We start from the raw sequence: 20,970 nt of genomic DNA on the forward strand, positions 1-20,970 counted from the left end.
ACACTACCAGTGAGGGTTTAGTGCTTAATTCTATGTTCCATGCTTTCATGAGCTATCTTCTTACAAGTTTACTTGCTTTTTATTTTATGATTTGAATTAGTGGAATATGAATTACTTTTGTCTTGAAGAACTTATTTACTCTTAACCAAGTAAGAAAAAAAAACATTCTGCATTTAGTTGCATTCATATAGATAGGTTGCATTTCATATTAATCTACCATTCCTCTTCATCTTTATAGCTTTTCTTGAGCTTAGCATAAGGACATGCTAATGTTTAAGTATGGGGAGGTTGATAAACCACTATTTTATGGTTTATCTTGTGCTCAATTGAGTGGTTTTTATCAACTCTTTACCCACTTATTCATACTATTTGCATGGTTTTACATTTGCCTTCCTAATTATGTGCTTTGATTGAAAACATGCTTCTTTGACCTTAAGTTCCCTATGTTTAATTCTCTCTTATTACCATTAGATGCCTTGATATGTGTGTTAAGTGATTTTATAGATTACAGGACAAGAATGGCTTAGAGGATGGAAAGGAAGCATGCAAAAGTGGAAGGAATACAAGAAACTGAAGGAACTGCTAAAGCTGTCCAGCCTGACCTCTCTGCACTCAAACGACCATAACTTGAGCTACAGAGGTCCAAACGATGCGGTTTCAGTTGTGTTGGAAAGCTAACGTCCAGGGCTTCGTAATGATATATAATTTGCCATAACTTCCCCAAAGTTATGCGATGCGAACGCGTCAATGACGCACAGAACACACAGATTAGAAGCTATAAAGTGGGAAAATGCATCCATTCAGAATAAGCTTTCATATTCACAATTTTAGGAGTAGATGTAGTTTTTAGAGAGAGAGGTTCTCTCCTCTCTCTTAGGATTTAGTTTTAGGATTTAGGATTATTTTTTCTTCATCTAAGGTTCATTGTTCCTTTTATTTATTTTATCAATTTAGTTTATGAACTCTTTATGTTTAGATTAATCTTCTTTACTTAATGCAATTTGAGGTAATTCAGATTTATGATTGTTCTCTCTTTTATTTATGATATAAATAATTTGGATTTTTCCCTTTTGGCTTTTGTATCAACCCCGATTTTCGAGTACGCGAGATCTTTTCTGAAAGTACAAATTTCTCCAGAAGATCAGTAACGGGAAAACCTTTGATATATCATCAAGTATCTCAATCCTCATTGTCATTATGTTATCTATTAGCTAGAACCTCTTCCGAGGCAAGCTCGATAACGCGGTCACGAAGAACCTAGTTTTTGAACCGTATCGGTTAGGAGTTTTGATTCGGTTTTTCGTAAATAGTCTCAGTTTGACAAATCGGACCCGATTTATGAGAGAAGAGAGATAATAGGATGATATTATCATTATATTAGTATTAGAAGCTTCTTGAATGATATTATAAGGTTACCTAATCAGTTTTAGTTAAAAATAGAAAATCGGTTTAACCGGGTTCACAGTTTACTGGTGGAGCTTAGCACCAACACTCTCTGATGACTTTAACAATGCTAAGGCCTCATTATACATGTCTTATTCTCATAATAAATATGTTACTAGTGTCATTTATGCTAGTAGCTCAGAAAATAATTTTTAGAGATGTTTTTGCAAGTGTTCCGATACATCTAGTTTTAGTAGTTATACACCTGAGATATTTTAATATTATTTTAATCCACCTCCAAGCCAACCAATCACAACTCACCTTACACCCCCAAGACACTCCAATGCTGGTCATTTACTCCCTGTGGCCAAAATTGAAAGGAGAGAAAAGAGAGAAAACTTCATGAACACTTAATCTTCAAAGCTTGATTTCTTCTGAACTAAAGCTCAAATCAAAACTCCGATTTCACCAAAATGATCCTCTCTTCTTTCTCTACATAACCATGTAACTTATCAAGGCTGGAAATAAGGTTAGATGGCTGTCCGTTTTCTATTTGAATTCGGTTTTCAAGGAAACATACTCAAACAAGTGTTTTCTTGATGTTCTTCCTTAGATCTCTTGCTTAGCTTGACTTGTGGGCCAAGGATCTTTGATTTCCTGCACGTTTAAGGTAAGGATAACCTTCCTAAGATGCTGCTGAAGTTCGTTTAGTTGATGGTTTAGAGTTTTAAAGTTGTTCTTGATGTGTTTTAGGAGGAAAAAGTGCTTTAAGAACACTTCAAAGAGTAACCGGATTTGGAGCAGCAAATCAAGGTAGGGTGTCACGAAATTAATCTTGATTATTTGTGTTTGAGTTGTGTGAATGTTGTATAAATTGGTTGTGCTAAAAATTGGTTGCATATATGATTGATTCATGGTGAAAATTTGGTGAAATTTTGATGAAATTTGATGAAATTCAAGCTTTAAAGTTCATGTTCTTGGGGAAGCTGGAAACATGAAACCCTAAGCTTAAATTGAGATTCAATTTGTGTTGAAATCATGTAGAAAAAGTGGGGTTTTAGTGGCTGCTAATTTATTATGAATTATAGTAAAAATTGGTTGCTGAAAAGACTGAAAAATGGGTCAAAACAGAGAAAGAATATGAAGAATTTATGAAGAACATGAAGAACACTTTGAGTGTGATGAAGAACAATGAAGAACAGGCATTAGATCTTAAAAAGGGCAAGGAAGTAAAATTTTTGGTGTTTAAGGGGTTATTTGGTAATTTCTGAAAGTTAGGGTGGTAAAAGTAGAAATATTAAAAGTTACAGGTGGTAAAAAGTGAATTTTAAAGGTTAAAAGTAAAAGTAAGTTAATTTTCGAAAATTTAATGATAAAATAATAAAAAATAATAAAATATTAAATAATAATATTTAATTAAAAATAATATTTTAATAAAAATAATAAGATAATGCGGAAAAGGCAGTTTTCTATAAAAGCTTTAGAAAGACAACTTTAAGCGTAGAATCTCATAATTACCTTCATGTAACACTTAGGGAGTGGTAAAAACATATTAGTGAGGCAAAGATAAATAAAAGATAAAAAGTTGAAGAAAATATAAAAATTGAAAAAAAAGTCTGTAAAGTTTTAACGACAGAAAAACAGACAGAGACTAGTGAACAAATTAGGGCAACTTAGTTAGTACTTGAGTCGCGACTAGGGTTAGGTATTATATGAAAAGTTAAACTGTTTCAGTATAGACTTAATGAACCTATACTTGGGACATGCTAACTATTCATACCGAAATTTACATAAGCTTTAAATACACAAGTTAAACAGAGAAATCAGAACAGGGTAAAGAGACTAAGAGCAGAAGGCTTATTGAAAAGTTATTTGTTGCTTGAGGCAACCCAAGAGATATTATATATATATTTGTTGCCTAATGCAACCCAAGAGATATTATATATATTTGTTGCCTAATGCAACCCAAGAGATATTATATATATATATTTGTTGCTTAATGCAACCCAAGAGATATTATTTATTTGTTTGTTGCTTAATGCAACCCAAGAGATGTTTTTTTATTTATCTGTTGCCTTGAGGCAACCCAAGAATAATTTTCCATTCCCAAGAGTATATATATTTCCTACGAGTAGAAAGCAGAGGCTGTCTCAATAGAGCTGCTAATAATTGTATGCGCATTTATTTGAACGGAAAATCGTATCCGGGAAATCGTGAACTCGTGACCGGATAAATGTCGGGAATGCAGGTGCTAACCAACACATGAGCTCATGGCCTGCGCTAGGGCTAGGCATGCATCATTCTTGTCTGCGCATTATTCTCTGTTGCATTCCTACTTGTGTGTGATCTATTTCTTTATGTTTGTTTGCTCGAGTGTTATGTCTGTGCTTTATCTTCTTGTATTCTTCTGCTTGTGTTCTGTTCTTTTTTTTTCTATCTATTTTTAACTTCTATTTACTACATTACTGTATTCTATTATCCATCTGCTAATCGAAAACGAATAAATGAACGTAACTAATAACCCCGACCCTACTAAGAACTCCCTAGTTCTTACCCCTTCTCTCCCTTCCTCCCCCTCAGATGGAGATGGGCGTGATCTTCTATGAGTTCGAGGACCCTTACGTCTACGAGGATCCGGTACATCACAGTTACTTCATCATGGGATTGGAGCCTCGTATTAAATGATATGCGTTACCTAATCGAGCTTTTCAACATCCTCTGTCTAGCCCGCATTTTGACCCTGATGCTCTTTACGACTTTCCCTTATCCTGGTTACATCCTGACGCACCTGTACATCCTTTTCCTGATGATCCTGAGCACCCTGTACCAGCTCAACCTTTGAATGAGGTGGTACCTAAGCCTACCATTCCTGATGAGCCTGAGTTAGCTGGTGACTACGTACCTGTGATACCACCAGAGTGGGATTTTCCCCCTGAGCCGATCCCCGACTTTCCACAGCCTGATGAGCCGGCATTACCGAACGGTGAGGTAGCTCCTATATACGCGAACGGACCTGTGCTCGTGAATGGTTTTGTACATAGTGACAACAGCGTTTCTGGTGGATCTGAGCGTATAGCTGTAGCCACAGACAATAAGGAGGAGGAGGATCCCTGAGATAGAGATAGAGCAGAATGAAGAGATGGGCGAGCCTCACGACGATCTTCTGAATGGCCACGTGTAGATATAGTTTGATAGCCGTAGCGGTACTCTTTTGATGACGCTCTAGTCTGACATTATCTATTAGTTAGTCTCTCACTTGTATTTTTACACCCGAGAGCTAGGAGCTATATAGTGGTTAGGCTAGCCTGGGTGCCAGTTTAGCGGCTTTTTGTATGGGCCAGGCCCTGGGAGTGTCGTGTATATATTAGCTACGTAGGATGACGAGGATGTAAACTGAGTTGATCTTGTGTAAACGCTACATGTTTTATTATAGTGTACATGATGTATATTATCAGGTGTGTTTCTATGTTTATTTATGCTTCCTTTCTACTTCTCTCAATGTATGCCTGTTTATTTTACCTTGTTATCCGCAACGATATAATAAAAAAAAAAGTTACTCGTAAAACTGGCAACGTTCTAACAAGGCACAGGCTCATATATTAAATAATAGATAATAGTTAGGAAGGACAAGTTAGTAACACTTAGCTTCTTGTATGACCATGGCATACTGGGAGTTGGGTCATTACAAGTTGGTATCAGAGCAGTTCGTTCCCAGTAGAGCCTGTGGAGTGGACTGACTATGCTTCGTTGCATACTCTGCTTGTGTGTCTCATGCTGTTAGGGTATCTTCAAGATACATTTGGCATGAATGTCTATGAGTGCTCATTTTGGAAATGTTCGTGCCTTACTTGAAATATTAGGACTGATCACCTTAATGTTGATTGTTTGGTACGGATAGGACCTTAATGACTGCGAATAGGCATAGTTTAATCGAGCTCTGAATGACGGATCGATGCGAGGCACAGCTATCCTCATAGCTATTATGATCTCCATGGCAATGGCTATGTTAGATTTGGATGCTGTAAGGAACGAACGCTTGTTTTACTTGTGAGGAATCTGGACACACAGCTAGGATCTACCCAAGAAAGTTTGTTCGAAATCCAGCACGAACCCAGCAATAAGGTCGAATGTTTGCTATGACTGCTGATGATGCTATGCAATTAGATGCCCTGATCTAAGGTCAGTGTTATGTCAAGAATCGGTTTCTAACTGTACTATATGATTTGGGTGCATCGCATTCCTTTGTTTCTTTAACTGTTGCTCGTGAGTTGGGACTAGATTACTCTGAGTTGAACTTTAATCTGATTGTCCATACACCTGTATCCCAAAATGCTTTGACTAGTTTAGTGTGCCTGCAAGTACCATTCACTATTAGGAACAGAACTTTTATACATGATCTAATCTGTTTGCCTCTATGTGGTTTGGAAGTTATTCTAGGATTAGATTCGTTGTCCAAGTATCATGTTTTCCTTGATTGCTATCAAAGAACTGCTGTTATTCTGTCTGATAGTTTAGATATTAAACCATTTATGTCTCATACTTTATATCTGAATTTTGTAAGAGTTACATTAGACGGGAGTGATTGTGAGGGGTACGTTCTGTTAGCGGCTAGCTCGAATAATAGTGAACTAAGCTTAGAACGAATCCGAGTGGTGAAGGAATTTCCTGATGTTTTCCCGGATGACATACCTGAGTATTCTCCTCAGCGAGAGATAGAATTCAGCATTGAACTTGTACCTGGAACCGGACTGATTTCCATAGCACCATACCGGATGTCACTACTGGAACTTGCAGAGTTGAAGAAGAAATTGGATGAGCTACTTGGAAAGAAATTTATTCGTCCCAGTGCATCACCTTGGGGAGCTCCGGTGTTTCTAGTAAAGAAGAAGGATGGTGGAATGAGACTTTGTGTAGATTACCGACAGTTAAAAAAAGTCACTATCAAGAACAAGTACTGGTATGCGAAATTGTTACTCAGGTTGTGAATTATTGTTCGAAATTGATTCCCTGGCGATGGCACTAAAAACGGATGCACAGAACCATGGTCTAAACATATCTTCACAACTTCGCATAACTAACCAGCAAGTGCACTGGGTTGTCCAAGTAATAAACCTTACGTGAGTAAGGGTCGATCCCACGGAGATTGTTGGTATGAAGCAAGCTATGGTCACCTTATAAATCTCAGTCAGGCGGATATAAAATAGTTATGGAGTTTTCGAAAATAATACTAAAATAAGGATAGAAATACTTATGTAAATCATTGGTGAGAATTTCAGATAAGCGTATGGAGATGCATTCATTCCTCTGAACCTCTGCTTTCCTGCTGTCTTCATCCAATCAGTCTTACTCCTTTCTATGGCTGGCTTTGTGTAAGGATGTCACCGGTGCCAATGGCTACTTTCAATCCTCTCGGGAAAATGGTCCAAATGCTCTGTCACAGCACGGCTAATCGTCTGGAGGCATCACCCTTGTCGTTGGTTGCATCCTATTCCTCTCTGTGAAAATGGTCCGATGCGCTGTCACTGCATGGCTAATCATCTTGGAGGTTCTCGATCATACTGGAATAGAATTTACTATCCTTTTGCGTCTGTCACTACGCCCAGCACTCGCAAGTTTGGAGTTCGTCACAGTCATCAATTCCAGAGTCCTACTCGGAATACCACAAACAAGGTTTAGACTTTCCGGACTCTCATGAATGCTGCCATCAATCTAGCTTATACCACGAAGATTCTGATTAAGAGATCTAAGAGATACTCATTCAATCTAATGTAGAATGGAAGTGGTTGTCAGGCACGCGTTCATAGGGAATGATGATGATTGTCACGTTCATCACATTCAGGTTGAAGTGCGAATGAATATCTTAGAAACTGAATAAGTTGAATTGAATAGAAAACAGTAGTACTTTGCATTAATCCTTGAGGAACAGCAGAGCTCCACACCTTAATCTATGGAGTGCAGAAACTCTACCGTTGAAAATACATAAGTGATAATGGAGTTCATTGGTCTCGGCCCCAGAGGGGAACCGGAGTAACCAAGACTACGAATACAATGATAAAAAGTTCTATTTATAATAAACTAGTCACTAGGGTTTACAGAAGTAAGTAATTGATGCATAAATCCACTTCCAGGGCCCACTTGGTGTGTGCTTGAGCTGAGCTTGAAGTCTACACGTGGAGAGGTCATTCTTGGAGTTGAACGCCAGCTTTTGTGCTAGTTTGGGCGTTGAACTCCACTTTGCAACTTGTTTCTGGCGCTGGATGCCAGAATTGGGCAGAGAGCTGGCGTTGAACGCCAGTTTGGGTCGTCTAAACCTGGGCAAAGTATGGACTATTATATATGGCTGGAAAGCCCTGGATGTCTACTTTCCAATGAAATTGGAAGCGCGCCATTTTGAGTTCTGTAGCTCCAGAAAATCCATTTTGAGTGCAGGGAGGTCAGAATCCAACAGCATCAGCAGTCCTTCTTCAACCTCTGAATCTGATTTTTGCTCAAGTCCCTCAATTTCAGCCAGAAAATACCTGAAATCACAGAAAAACACACAAACTCATAGTAAAGTCTAGAAATATGAATTTAACATAAAAACTAATGAAAACATCCCTAAAAGTAACTAAATTCTACTAAAAACATACTAAAAACAATGCCAAAAAGCGTATAAATTATCCGCTCATCACAACACCAAATTTAAATTGTTGCTTGTCCCCAAGCAACTGAAAATCAAATAGGATAAAAAGAAGAGAATATACTATAAATTCCAAACTATCAATGAAACATAGCTCCAATCAAATGAGCGGGACTTATAGCTTTTTGCCTCTTGAATAGTTCTGGCATCTCACTTTATCCATTGAGGTTCAGAATGATTGGCATCTATAGGAACTCAGAGTTCAGATAGTGTTATTGATTCTCCTATTTCAGTATGATGATTCTTGAACACAGCTATTTTATGAGTCTTGGCCGTGGCCCTAAGTACTTTGTTTTCCAGTATTACCACCGGATACATAAATGCCACAGACACATAATTGGGTGAACCTTTTCAGTTTGTGACTCAGCTTTGTTAAAGTTCCCAATTAGAGGTGTCCAGGGTTCTTAAGCACACTCTTTTTTTGCTTTGGACCTTGACTTTAACTGCTCATTCTCAAGTTTTCACTTGACACCTACACGCCACAAGCACATGGTTAGGGACAGCTTGGTTTAGCCGCTTAGACCAGGATTTTATTCCTGTAGGCCCTCCTATCCACTGATGCTCAAAGCCTTGGGATCCTCTTTATTTGCCCTTGCCTTTTGGTTTTAAGGGTTATTGGCTTTTTCTGCTTGCTTTTTCTCTTTCTTTCTATTTTTTTTTCGCCGTTTTTTTTTGCAAGCTTTGGTCTTTGCTACTTTTTCTTGCTTCAAGAATCATTTTTATGATTTTTTAGATTATCAAATAACATGTTTTCTAGTCATCATTCTTTCAAGAGCCAACATATTTAACATTCTTAAACAACAACTTCAAAAGACATATGCACTGTTCAAGCATACATTCAGAAAACAAGAAGCATTGTCACCACATCAATATAATTAAACTAAGTTCAAGGATAAATTCAAAACTCATGTACTTCTTGTTCTTTTGAATTAAAACATTTTTCATTTAAGAGAGGTGATGGATTCATAGGACATTCATAACTTTAAGACAAAGTTACTAACTACTAATGATCATGTAATAAAGACACAAACATAGATAAGCACTTAACATAGAGAAAATGAAAAACAGGAGAAATAAGAACAAGGAATGAATCCACCTTAGTGATGGTGGCGTTTCCTTCTTGAGGAACCAATGATGTCCTTGAGCTCTTCTATGTCTCTTCCTTGTCTTTGTTGCTCCTCCCTCATTGCTTTTTGATCTTCTCTAATTTCATGAAGGATGATGGAGTGCTCTTGATGTTCCACCCTTAATTGTCCCATGTTAGAACTTAATTCTTCTAGGGAGGTGTTGAATTGCTCCCAATAGTTTTGTGGAGGAAAATGCATATGAGGCATCTCCGGGATCTCATGGTGATGAGCTTCCTGCGCCTCTTGAGCTCCAGGAATGGGCTCTCTTGCTTGCTCCATCTTTTTCTTAGTGATGGGCTTCTCTTCCTCAATGTGAATGTCTCCTTCTATGGAAGCTCCAGCTGAGTAACATAGATGGCAGATAAGATGAGAAAAAGCTAGCCTTGCCCCAGGAGAGGGCTTTTCGGCTATCTTGTAGAGTTCAACGGAGATGACTTCATGAACCTCTACTTCTTCTCCAATCATGATGCTATGGATCATGATGGCCCGATCCACAGTAACTTCAGATCGGTTGCTAGTGGGGATGATGGAGCGTTGGATGAACTCCAACCATCCTCTAGCCACAGGCTTGAGGTCCAATCTTCTTAGTTGAACCGGCTTGCCTTTGGAGTCAATCTTCCATTGAGCTCCTTCCACACATATGTCCATGAGGACTTGGTCCAACCTTTGATTAAAGTTGACCCTTCTAGTGTAGGGGCGTTCATCTCCTTGCATCATAGGCAAGTTAAACGCCAACCTCACATTTTCTGGACTAAAATCCAAGTATTTCCCCCGAACCATTGTAACATAGTTCTTTGGATCCGGGTTCTTACTTTGATCATGGTTCTTGGTGATCCATGCATTGGCATAGAACTCTTGAACCATTAGGATGCCGACTTGTTGGATGGGATTTGTTAGAACTTCCCAACCTCTTCTTTGAATTTCATGTCGGATCTCCGGATACTCATTTCTTTTGAGTTTGAAAGGGACCTCGGGGATCACCTTCTTCTTGGCCACAACATCATAGAAGTGGTCTTGATGAGCTTTGGAGATGAATCTTTCCATCTCCCATGACTCGGAGGTGGAAGTTTTTGTCTTCCCTTTCCCTTTTCTAGAGGATTCTCCGGTCTTGGGTGCCATCAATGGTAATGGAAAAACAAAAAGCTTATGTTTTTACCACACCAAACTTAGAATATTGCTCGCCCTCGAGCAAGAGAAGAAAGAATAATATGAAGAAGAAGAAGAAAATATGGAGAAGAGGGGGGAGGTGTGTTTCGGCCAAGAAGAGAAGAGAGGGTTGTGTTGTGTGAAAATGAGGAAGAATGGAAGGCTTTATATAGGGAAGGGAGGAGGGGTTAAGGTTCGGCCATATGGGTGGGTTTAGGTGGGAAATTGATTTGAATTTTGAAGGTAGGTGGAGTTTATTGGGTAGGTTTATGGGGAAGAGTGGGTGGATGTGAGTGGTGAAGGGTTAATAGGGAAGAGAGATGGAGGTGATAGGTGAAGGGTTTTAGGGAAGAGTGTTTATTGGGAATAGAGGATGATTGAGAAGAGAGAAGAGAGTGAGTGGAGGTAGGTGGGGATCCTGTGGGGTCCACAGATCCTGAGATGATCCTGTGGGGTCCACAGATCCTGAGATGATCCTGTGGGGTCCACAAATCCTGAGGTGTTCAAGGATTTACAACCTTGTACCAAATTAGGCATGTAAAATGCCCTTGCACACAACTCTGGGCGTTCAGCACCAGGTTGGTGCCCATTTTGGGCGTTCAACGCCCATTTGTTGTCCATTTCTGGCGTTGAAGGCCAGAACCATGCTTGTTCTGGGCGTTCAGCGCCAGCCCTTCTCCAGGGTGCAATTCTGGCGTTCAGCGCCCAGATGCTGCCCATTTTGGGCGTTCAGTGCCCAGATACTGCCCATTTTGGGCGTTCAGCGCCAGAACCATGCTCTGTTCTGGCGTTGAACGCCAAACAGGTGCTTCCTCCAGGGTGTGATTTTTCTTCCGCTGTTTTTGATTCTTTTTATAAATTTTTCGTTTATTTTGTGACTCCACATGATCATGAACCTAAGAAAACATGAAAAACAAAAATAAAATTAGATAAATAAACATTGGGTTGCCTCCCAACAAGCACTTCTTTAATGTCAATAGCTTGACAGTGGGCTCTCATGGAGCCTCACAGATGTGCAGAGCTTTGTTGAGACCTCCCAACACCAAACTTAGAGTTTGGATATGGGGGTTTGACACCAAACTTAGAGTTTAGTTATGGCCTCCCAACACCAAACTTAGAGTTTGACTGTGGGGGCTTTGGTTGACTCTGCTTTGAGAGAAGCTTTTTCTGCTTCCTCTCCATGGATGCAGAGAGAGATCCTTGAGTTGTAAACACAAGGTTGTCCTTATTTAATTGAAGGATCAATTCTCCTCTGTCCACATCAATCACAGCTCTTGCTGTGGCTAGGAAAGGTCTTCCTAGGATGATGGATTCATCCTCTTCCTTTCCAGTATCCAGGACTATGAAATCAGCAGGGATGTAAAGGCCTTCAACCTTTACTAACACGTCCTCTACTTGTCCATAAGCCTGTTTTCTTGAATTGTCTGCCATCTCTAATGAGATTTTAGCAGCTTGCACCCCATAGATTCCCAGTTTCTCTATTACAGAGAGGGGCATGAGGTTTATTCCTGAACCAAGGTCACACAGAGCCTTAAAGATCATGGTGCCTATGGTACAAGGTATTATGAACTTTCCAGGATCCTGTCTCTTCTGAGGCAATGTCAGTTGATCCAGATCACTTAGTTCATTGGTGAACAAGGGAGGTTCATCTTCCCAAGTTTCAATCCCAAATAATTTGGCATTTAGCTTCATGATTGCACCAAGGAACTTGGCAGCTTGCTCTTCAGTAACATCCTCATTCTCTTCAGAAGAGGAATACTCATCAGAGCTCATGAATGGCATAAGGAGGTTCAATGGAATCTCTATGGTCTCTAGATGAGTCTCAGATTCCTTAGGTTCCTCAGAGGGAAGCTCCTTATTGATCACTGGACGTCCCAGGAGGTCTTCCTCCTTGGGATTCACGTCCTTCTTTTCCTCTCCAGGTTCGTCCGTGTTGACTATGTCAATGGCCTTGCATTCTCCTTTTGGATTCTCTTCTGTATTGCTTGGGAGAGTACTAGGAGGGATTTCAGTGATCCTTTTACTCAGCTGGCCCACTTGTGCTTCCAAATTTCTAATGGAAGACCTTGTTTCATTCATGAAACTCACAGTGGCCTTAGATAGATCAGAGACTAAATTTGCTAAGCTAGATGGATTCTGCTCAGAATTCTCTGTCTGTTGCTGAGTGGATGATAGAAAAGGCTTGCTATTGCTAAACCTGTTTCTTCCACCATTATTAAAGCCTTGTTGAGGCTTTTGATCCTTCCATGAGAGATTTGGGTAATTTCTCCATTATGGATTGTAGGTGTTTCCATATGGTTCACCCATGTATTTTAACTCTGCTATTGCAGGGTCCTCAGGATCATAAGCTTCTTCCTCAGAATATGCCTCTTGAGTACTGTTGGATGCAGCTTGCATTCCATTCAGACTCTGAGAAATCATAATGACTTGCTGAGTCAATATTTTATTTTGAGCCAATATGGCATTCAGAGTATCAATTTCAAGAACTCCCTTCTTCATAGGGGTCCCATTACTCACAGGATTCCTCTCAGAAGTGTACATAAACTGGTTATTAGCAACCATGTCAATGAGTTCGTGAGCTTCTGCAGGCGTTTTCTTTAGGTGAATGGATCCACCTGCAGAAGTATCCAATGACATCTTTGATAGCTCAGATAAACCATCATAGAATATATCCAGGATGGTCCATTCTGAAAGTATGTCAGAAGGACACTTTTTGGTCAGCTGCTTGTATCTTTCCCAAGCTTCATAGAGGGATTCACCTTCTTTCTGTCTGAAGGTTTGAACATCAGCTCTAAGCTTGCTCACCTTTTGAGGAGGAAAGAACTTGGCTAAGAAAGCCATGACCAGCTTATCCCAAGAGTTCAGGCTGTCTTTGGGTTGAGAGTCCAACCATATTCTAGCTCTGTCTCTTACAGCAAAAGGGAAAAGCATGAGCCTGTAGACTTCGGGATCTACTCCATTAGTCTTAACAGTATCACAGATCTACAAGAATTCAGTTAAGAACTGAAAAGGATCTTCAGATGGAAGTCCATGAAACTTGTAGTTCTGCTGCATCAGAGAAACTAGCTGAGGTTTCAGCTCAAAGTTGTTTGCTCCAGTGGTAGGAATAGAGATGCTTCTTCCATGTAAATTGGAATTAGGTGCAGTAAAGTCACCAAGCATTCTCCTTGCATTATTGTTGTTGGGTTCGGTTGCCATCTCCTTTACTTGTTCGAAATTTTCAATAAGGTTGTCTCTGGATTGTTGTAATTTAGCTTCTCTTAGTTTTCTCTTCAGAGTCCTTTCAGGTTCTGGATCAGCTTCAACAAGAATGCCTTTTTCTTTATCCCTGCTCATAAGAAAGAGAAGAGCACAAGAAAAGAAGAGGAATCCTCTATGTCACAGTAAAGAGGTTCCTTATTGTTAGTAGAAGAAGAAAAGGAATAGGGGTGAAGAAGAATGAAGAATCCAAATACAAGGGTAAGGATAGGAGTAGTGATGTGAGATGAAGAGAAGTGTTAGTAGATGAATAAATAAATAGAAGGGGATAAGAGGAGGAGAGAATTTTCGAAAATAATTTTTTGAAAAAGAGTTAGTGATTTTTGAAAATAGTTTTTGAAAAAGGTTAGTAGTTTTTCGAAAATTCAAAAAAAATAAAATAATTAGTTAATTAAAAAGAAATTTTTGAAAAAGAGGGAAGATATTTTCGAAAATTAGAGAGAGAGAGTTAGTTAGTTGGTTTTGAAAAAGATAAGAAACAAACAAAAAGTTAGTTAGTTAGTTGAAACAAATTTGAAAATCAATTTTGAAAAGATAAGAAGATAGGAAGTTAGAAAAGATATTTTAAAATCATATTTTGAAAAAGATAAGATAAGGAAGATATATTTTTGAAAAGATATGATTGAAATTAGTCTTTTGAAAAAGATTTGATTTTTAAACTCACAATTAATGACTTGATTCACAAGAAATCACAAGATATGATTCTAGAACTTAAAGTTTGAACCTTTCTTAACAAGTAAGTAACAAACTTGAAATTTTTGAATCAAAACATTAATTGATGATGTTATTTTCGAAAATTATGATATAAAATTAAGAAAAAGATTTTTGAAAAATATTTTTATAATTTTCGAAAATAACTAAGAAAAATGAAAAAGATTTGATTTTTGAAAAAGATTTTGAAAAAGATGAGATTTTTAAATTGAAAATTTGATTTGACTCATAAGAAACAACTAGATTTTAAAAATTTTTGAAAAAGTCAAATCTAATTTTTGAAATTTTAAGAGAGAAAAAGGGAAAGATATTTTTTTGATTTTTGAATTTTTATGATGAGAGAGAAAAACAAGAAAAATGATGCAATGCATGAAAGTTATGGATCAAAACAATGAATGCATGCAAGAATGCTATGAATGTCAAGATGAACACCAAGAACACTATGAAGATCATGATGAACATCAAGAACACTTTGAAGATCATGATGAACATCAAGAACATATTTTTGAAAATTTTTTAATGCAAAGAAAACATGCAAGACACCAAACTTAGAAATCTTTAATGCTTAGGCACTAAGAATTCAAGAATGCATATGAAAAACACCATACAACACAAAACAAGAAAACATCAAGATCAAACAAGAATACTTACCAAGAACAACTTGAAGATCATGAAGAACACTATGAATGCATGAATTTTTCGAAAATTTTATGCAAACTTTAAAACATGCAATTGACACCAAACTTGAAGTTGACTCAAGACTCAAACAAGAAACACAAAATATTTTTGATTTTTATGATTTTCTAATTTTTTTGGTTTTTTTTTTCGAAAATTATATTGAAAAAGAAAAAATAAGGATTCCAAAATTTTTAATATGAATTCCAGGAATCTTGTGTTCTTTAATCTAAAGCTCCAATCTGAGGGTTAGGCATGGCTTACTAGCCAGCCAAGCTTTAGTATGTAACTCAGACATGACACGCCTGACATGCCCTATCCAGAAGAATTAGACATGGCTTTACAGCCAGCCAGGCCTCAACATGCTTCATGAAACACTAGAATTCATTCTTAAAAATTCTAAAGAAAAATATATTTTTGAAAACATTTTTTTTTAAATTTTTTTTTGAAAACAAAGGAGAAAATTTTTTGAAAAATTTTTGAAAAGAAAACAAAAAGAAAATTACCTAATCTGAGCAACAGGATGAACCGTCAGTTGTCCAAACTCGAACAATCCCCGGCAACAGCGCCAACAACTTGGTGGACGAAATTGTGATTACACTTTGATTATGTAAAATTAATTGCTCTTTCTTTCCCTGGCAATGGCGCAAAAAAACATGATGCCAATACCATGGTTCACAACTTCGCACAACTAACCAGCAAGTGCACTGGGTCGTCCAAGTAATACCTTACGTGAGTAAGGGTCGAATCCCACGGAGATTGTTGGTATGAAGCAAGCTATAGTCACCTTGTAAATCTCAGTCAGGCAGGTGTAAAATAGTAATGGGGTTTTCGAAAATAATACTAAAATAAGGATAGAAATACTTATGTAATTTATTGGTTAGAATTTCAGATAAGGGTGTAGAGATGCTTTCGTTCCTCTGAACCTCTGCTTTCCTGCTATCTTCATCCAATCAATCTTACTCCTTTCTATGGCTAGCTTTATGTAAGGATGACACCAGTGCCAATGGCTACTTTCGATCTCTCTCAGGAAAATGATCCAAATGCTCTGTCACAGCACGGCTAATCGTCTGGAGGCATCACCTTTGTCGTTGGTTACATCCTATTCCTCCCTGTGAAAATGGTCTGATGCGCTGTCACTGCATGGCTAATCATCTGGAGGTTCTCGATCATACTGGAATAGGATTTACTATCCTTTTGCGTCTGTCACTACGCCCAGCACTCGCGAGTTTGAAGCTCGTCACAGTCATTCAATCCTGGAATCCTACTCGGAATACCACGGACAAGGTTTAGACTTTCCGGATTCTCATGAATGCCGCCATCAATCTAGCTTATACCACGAAGATCCCAATATCTCGGACTCGGTCCCCTGCATTAGTAATCTAAGAGATACTCGTTCAATCGAAGGTAGAACGGGAGTGGTTGTCAGGCACGCGTTCATAGGGAATGATGATGATTGTCACGTTCATCACATTCAGGTTGAAGTGCGAATGAATATCTTAGAAGTGGAATAAGTTGAATTGAATAGAAAACAGTAGTACTTTGCATTAATCTTTGAGGAACAGCAGAGCTCCACACCTTAATCTATGGAGTGTAGAAGCTCTACCGTTGAAAATACATAAGTGAAGGTCCAGGCATGGCCGAGAGGCCAGCCCTCAAAACGTGATCAATAGATCAAAAGATAATCCAAAGATGTCTAATACAATAGGAAAAGGTCCTATTTATAATAAACTAGCTACTAGGGTTTACAGAAGTAAGTAATTGATGCATAAATCCACTTCCGGGGCCCACTTGGTGTGTGCTTGGGCTGAGCTTGAATGTTACACATGTAGAGGTCATTCCTGGAGTTGAACGCCAGTTTTGGTGCCAGTTTGGGCGTTGAACTCCACTTTGCAACTTGTTTCTGGCGCTGGACGCGAGAATTGGGCAGAGAACTGGCATTGAACGCCAGTTTGCGTCGTCTAAACTTGGGCAAAGTATGGACTATTATACATTTCTGGAAAGCCCTGGATGTCTACTTTCCAACGCAATTGGAATCGCACCATTTCGAGTTCTGTAGCTCCAGAAAATCCACTTTGAGTGCAGGGAGGTTAGAATCCAACAGCATCAGCAGTCCTTCTTCAACCTCTGAATCTGATTTTTGCTCAATTCCCTCAATTTCAGTCAGAAAATACCTGAAATCACAGAAAAACACACAAACTAATAGTAAAGTCCAGAAATGTGAATTTAACATAAAAACTAATGAAAACATCCCTAAAAGTAACTAGATTCTACTAAAAACATACTAAAAACAATGCCAAAAAGCGTATAAATTATCTGCTCATCATGGGGCATGTGACAGACGCAAAAGGATCAATGGATGCTATTCCGACATGATCGAGAACCGACAGCTGATTAGCCGATGTTGTGACAGAGCATCAGGACCATTTTCACTGAGAGGATGGGATGTAGCCATTGACAACGGTGATGCCCAACTTAAAGCTTGCCATGGAAAGGAGTATGAATGATTGGAAGAAGGCAATAGGAAAGCAGAGGTTCAAGGGGAACAAAACATCTTCATACGCTTATCTGAAATCCACCAATGAATTACATAAGTATCTCTATCTTTATTTTATGTTTATTTTCATCACCTTAAACTCCATAACCATTTGAATCCGCCTGACTGAGATTTACAAGATGACCATAGCTTGCTTCAAGCTGACAATCTCCGTGGGATCGACCTTACTCACGTAAGGTTTATTACTTGGACGACCCAGTGCACTTGCTGGTTAGTTGTGCGGAGTTGTGATAAAGAGTTGAGATTACAATTGTGCGTACCAAGTTGTTGGCGCCATTGATGATCATAATTTCGTGCACCAAGTTTTTGGCGCCGTTGCCAGGGATTGTTCGAGTTTGGACAACTGACGGTTCATTTTGTTGCTTAGATTAGGTATCCTTTCTTCAGAATTTTTAAGAATGAATTCTAGAGTTTCAAGGTGATGTTCCCACCATCACAATAGCTGATTGATTCTCATCAATTTAGCTATTGAATGTAATGTCCTGCTGAAGCTTGGCCAAACATGTCTAATCCTTTTTAGACTGAAGCTTTAGACTAACATTGCATGATTCCTGGAATTCTTATTAAAAGTTTTGATTCTCTTTATTTTCTTTTCTATATAATTTTCGAAAAAAAATACAAAAAAATTTTAAAATCGTAAAACCAAAAATATTTTATGTTTCTTGTTTGAGTCTAGTATCAATTTTTAAGTTTGGTGTCAATTGCATGACTTTCTTCTTCTTGCATTTTTCGAATACATGCATTATGTTCTTCATTGATCTTCAAGTTGTTCTTGATGATTTCATTGCTTTGATCTTCAAATTCTCTTGTTTTGTATGTTTAGTTGTTTCTTACATGCATTTTTACATTGTTATAGTCCTTAGTATACAAACTTTTAAGTTTGGTGTCTTGCATGCATTGTTTATTTGATCTTAGTTGCATTTTTATTGTTTCTCATCATCAAAAATTCAAAAATATTTTTCAAAACTATGTCTTTTTAAGGCAATAATACAGAGAATTGAAGATTCAGAACATTCAGCAGAGGAATCAAATAGAAAAAGCTGGGCGTTCAAAACGCCCAGTGAAGAAGGAAAACTGGCGTTTAAACGTCAGCCAGGGTACCTGGCTGGGCGTTTAACGCCCAAAAAGGTAGAGATTTGGGCGTTAAACGCCAGAATGGGCACCATTCTGGGTGTTTAATGCCAGGATGACACCAGAGGGAAGATTTTGTTTTTAATTCACATTTTTTTTCAATTTTTCATAATTTTTCAAAATCAAATCTTTTTCAAATCATATCTTTTCAATCATATCTCTTTCAAAATTAATTTCTTTCCATTTTATATTTATTTTTACTATTTTCAAAAATCGTTGCTTCAATTCAAGATTTACTTCAAAACTTTCAAGTTGTTACTTGCCTATTAAGAAAGGATCAAACTTTAAATTTTAAAATCATATCTTTTAATTTCTTGATAGTCAAATAATCAACTTTAATTTTAAAAATTTTCTTTTTCTAAATTGATTTTCAATCATATCTTTTCAAACATATCTTTTCAATCACATCTTTTTCAAAATTAATTTTTTCAATCATATCTTTTTCTAATTTCAAAATCTTTTTCAAAAATCACTTTATTTCTTTCCCAATCTTAGTTTTCAAAAATCTCAATCAAATTTTCAAATTTCTTTCTAAAATCTTTTAATTAATTTTCAAAAATTCTTCCCCTCTTCTCACATCCTTCTATTTAAGGGACTAAGACTCCTCCTCAAGGTACAATTCGAACTCCCTCCTTCTTTATATGTTCGAATTCTCCTCCATCTACCCCCTCCTTCTATTCTTCTTTTCCTCTGGCACCTCAAGGAATCTCTATACTGTGACATAGTGGATTCTCTACTTTCTTGTTCTCTCCTCTTTCATATGAGCAGGAACAAAGATAAAGGCATACTTGTTCAAGCTGATCCTGAACCTGAAAGGACCTTGAAGAGAAAGCTAAGAGAAGCTAAAGAACAATTCTCTTTAGAGGGCCTAACAGAGCTCTTCAAAGAAGAAAAAAACCATGGCAGCCGAAAACAACAATGCCAACAATGCAAGGAAGGTGCTTGGTGACTTTACTGCACCTACTCCTGATTTCTATGGGAGAAGCATCTCTATCCCTGCCATTGGAGCAAACAACTTTGAGCTTAAGCCTCAATTAGTTTCTCTAATGCAACAGAATTGCAAGTTTCATGGACTTCCATTGAAAGATCCTCATCAGTTCTTAGCTGAGTTCTTGCAAATCTGTGACACTGTCAAGACCAATGGGGTTGACCCTGAAGTCTACAGACTTATGCTCTTTCCTTTTGCTGTAAGAGACAGAGCTAGAACATGGTTAGATTCACAACCTAAGGAAAGCCTGAACTCTTGGGAAAAGCTAGTCAATGCCTTCTTGGCAAAGTTCTTTCCACCTTAAAAATTGAGTAAGCTTAGAGTGGAAGTCCAAACTTTTGGACAGAAGGATGATGAGTCCCTCTATGAAGCTTGGGAGAGATACAAGCAATTGATCAGAAGGTGCCCTTCTAACATGCTTTCAGAATGGAGCATCATAGGAATCTTCTATGATGGTCTATCTGAACTATCCAAGATGTCATTGGATAGCTCTGCTGGAGGATCTCTTCATCTGAAGAAGACGCCTGCAGAAGCTCAAGAACTCATTGAAATGGTTGCAAATAACCAATTTATGTACACCTCTGAAAGGAATCCTATGAATAATGGGTCAACTCAGAAGAAAGGAGTTCTTGAGATTGATACTCTGAATGCCATATTGGCTCAGAATAAAATATTAACCCAACAAGTCAATATGATTTCTCAGAGTCTGTCTGGAATGCAAGCAGCAACAGGCAGTACTAAAGAAGCTTCCTCTGAGGAAGAAGCTTATGATCCTGAGAACCCAGCAATGGAAGAGGTGAATTACATGGGAGAACCCTATGGAAACACCTATAATCCTTCATGGAGAAATCATCCAAATCTCTCATGGAAGGATCAACAGAGACCTCAACAAGGTTTCAACAACAACAATGGTGGAAGAAACAGGTTTAGCAATGGCAAGCCTTTTCCATCATCTTCTCAGCAATAGACAGAGAATTCTAAGCAGAACCCCTCTGACTTAGCAACCATTGTCTCTGATCTAATCAAAACCACTCAAAGTTTCATGACTGAAACAAAGTCCTCCATTAGAAATTTGGAGGCACAATTGGGTCAGCTAAGTAAGAAAATTACTGAACTCCCTCCTAGCACTTTCCCAAGCAATACAGAAGAGAATCCAAAAAAGAGTGCAAGGCCATAACCACATCTCACATGGCCGAACATGGAGAGGAGGAAGAGGCAGTGATTCCCACTGAGGAAGACCTCAATGGACACCCACTGACCACCATGGAGTTCCCTAATGAGGAACCATGGGAATCTGAGGCTCAGTCTGAGACCA

The 20,970-nt window shown here is 38.2% G+C and overlaps 2 non-coding genes across 2 annotated transcripts; one reads left to right on the forward strand and one right to left on the reverse strand.

The window, feature by feature from the left end:
- The first annotated feature begins 13,030 nt into the window (after positions 1-13,030).
- LOC148548332 (small nucleolar RNA R71) lies at positions 13,031-13,134 on the forward strand. Its single transcript, XR_015898074.1, has one exon. It is a non-coding gene; the product is annotated as a small nucleolar RNA R71 (small nucleolar RNA).
- A 6,834-nt stretch (positions 13,135-19,968) lies between these two features.
- LOC148548333 (small nucleolar RNA R71) lies at positions 19,969-20,076 on the reverse strand. Its single transcript, XR_015898786.1, has one exon. It is a non-coding gene; the product is annotated as a small nucleolar RNA R71 (small nucleolar RNA).
- Positions 20,077-20,970: the final 894 nt, after the last annotated feature.

This window comes from Arachis ipaensis, chromosome B8 (genome assembly GCF_059453495.1).
Source record: "Arachis ipaensis isolate K30076 ecotype BB chromosome B8, ASM5945349v1, whole genome shotgun sequence".
Lineage (NCBI taxonomy): Eukaryota > Viridiplantae > Streptophyta > Magnoliopsida > Fabales > Fabaceae > Arachis > Arachis ipaensis.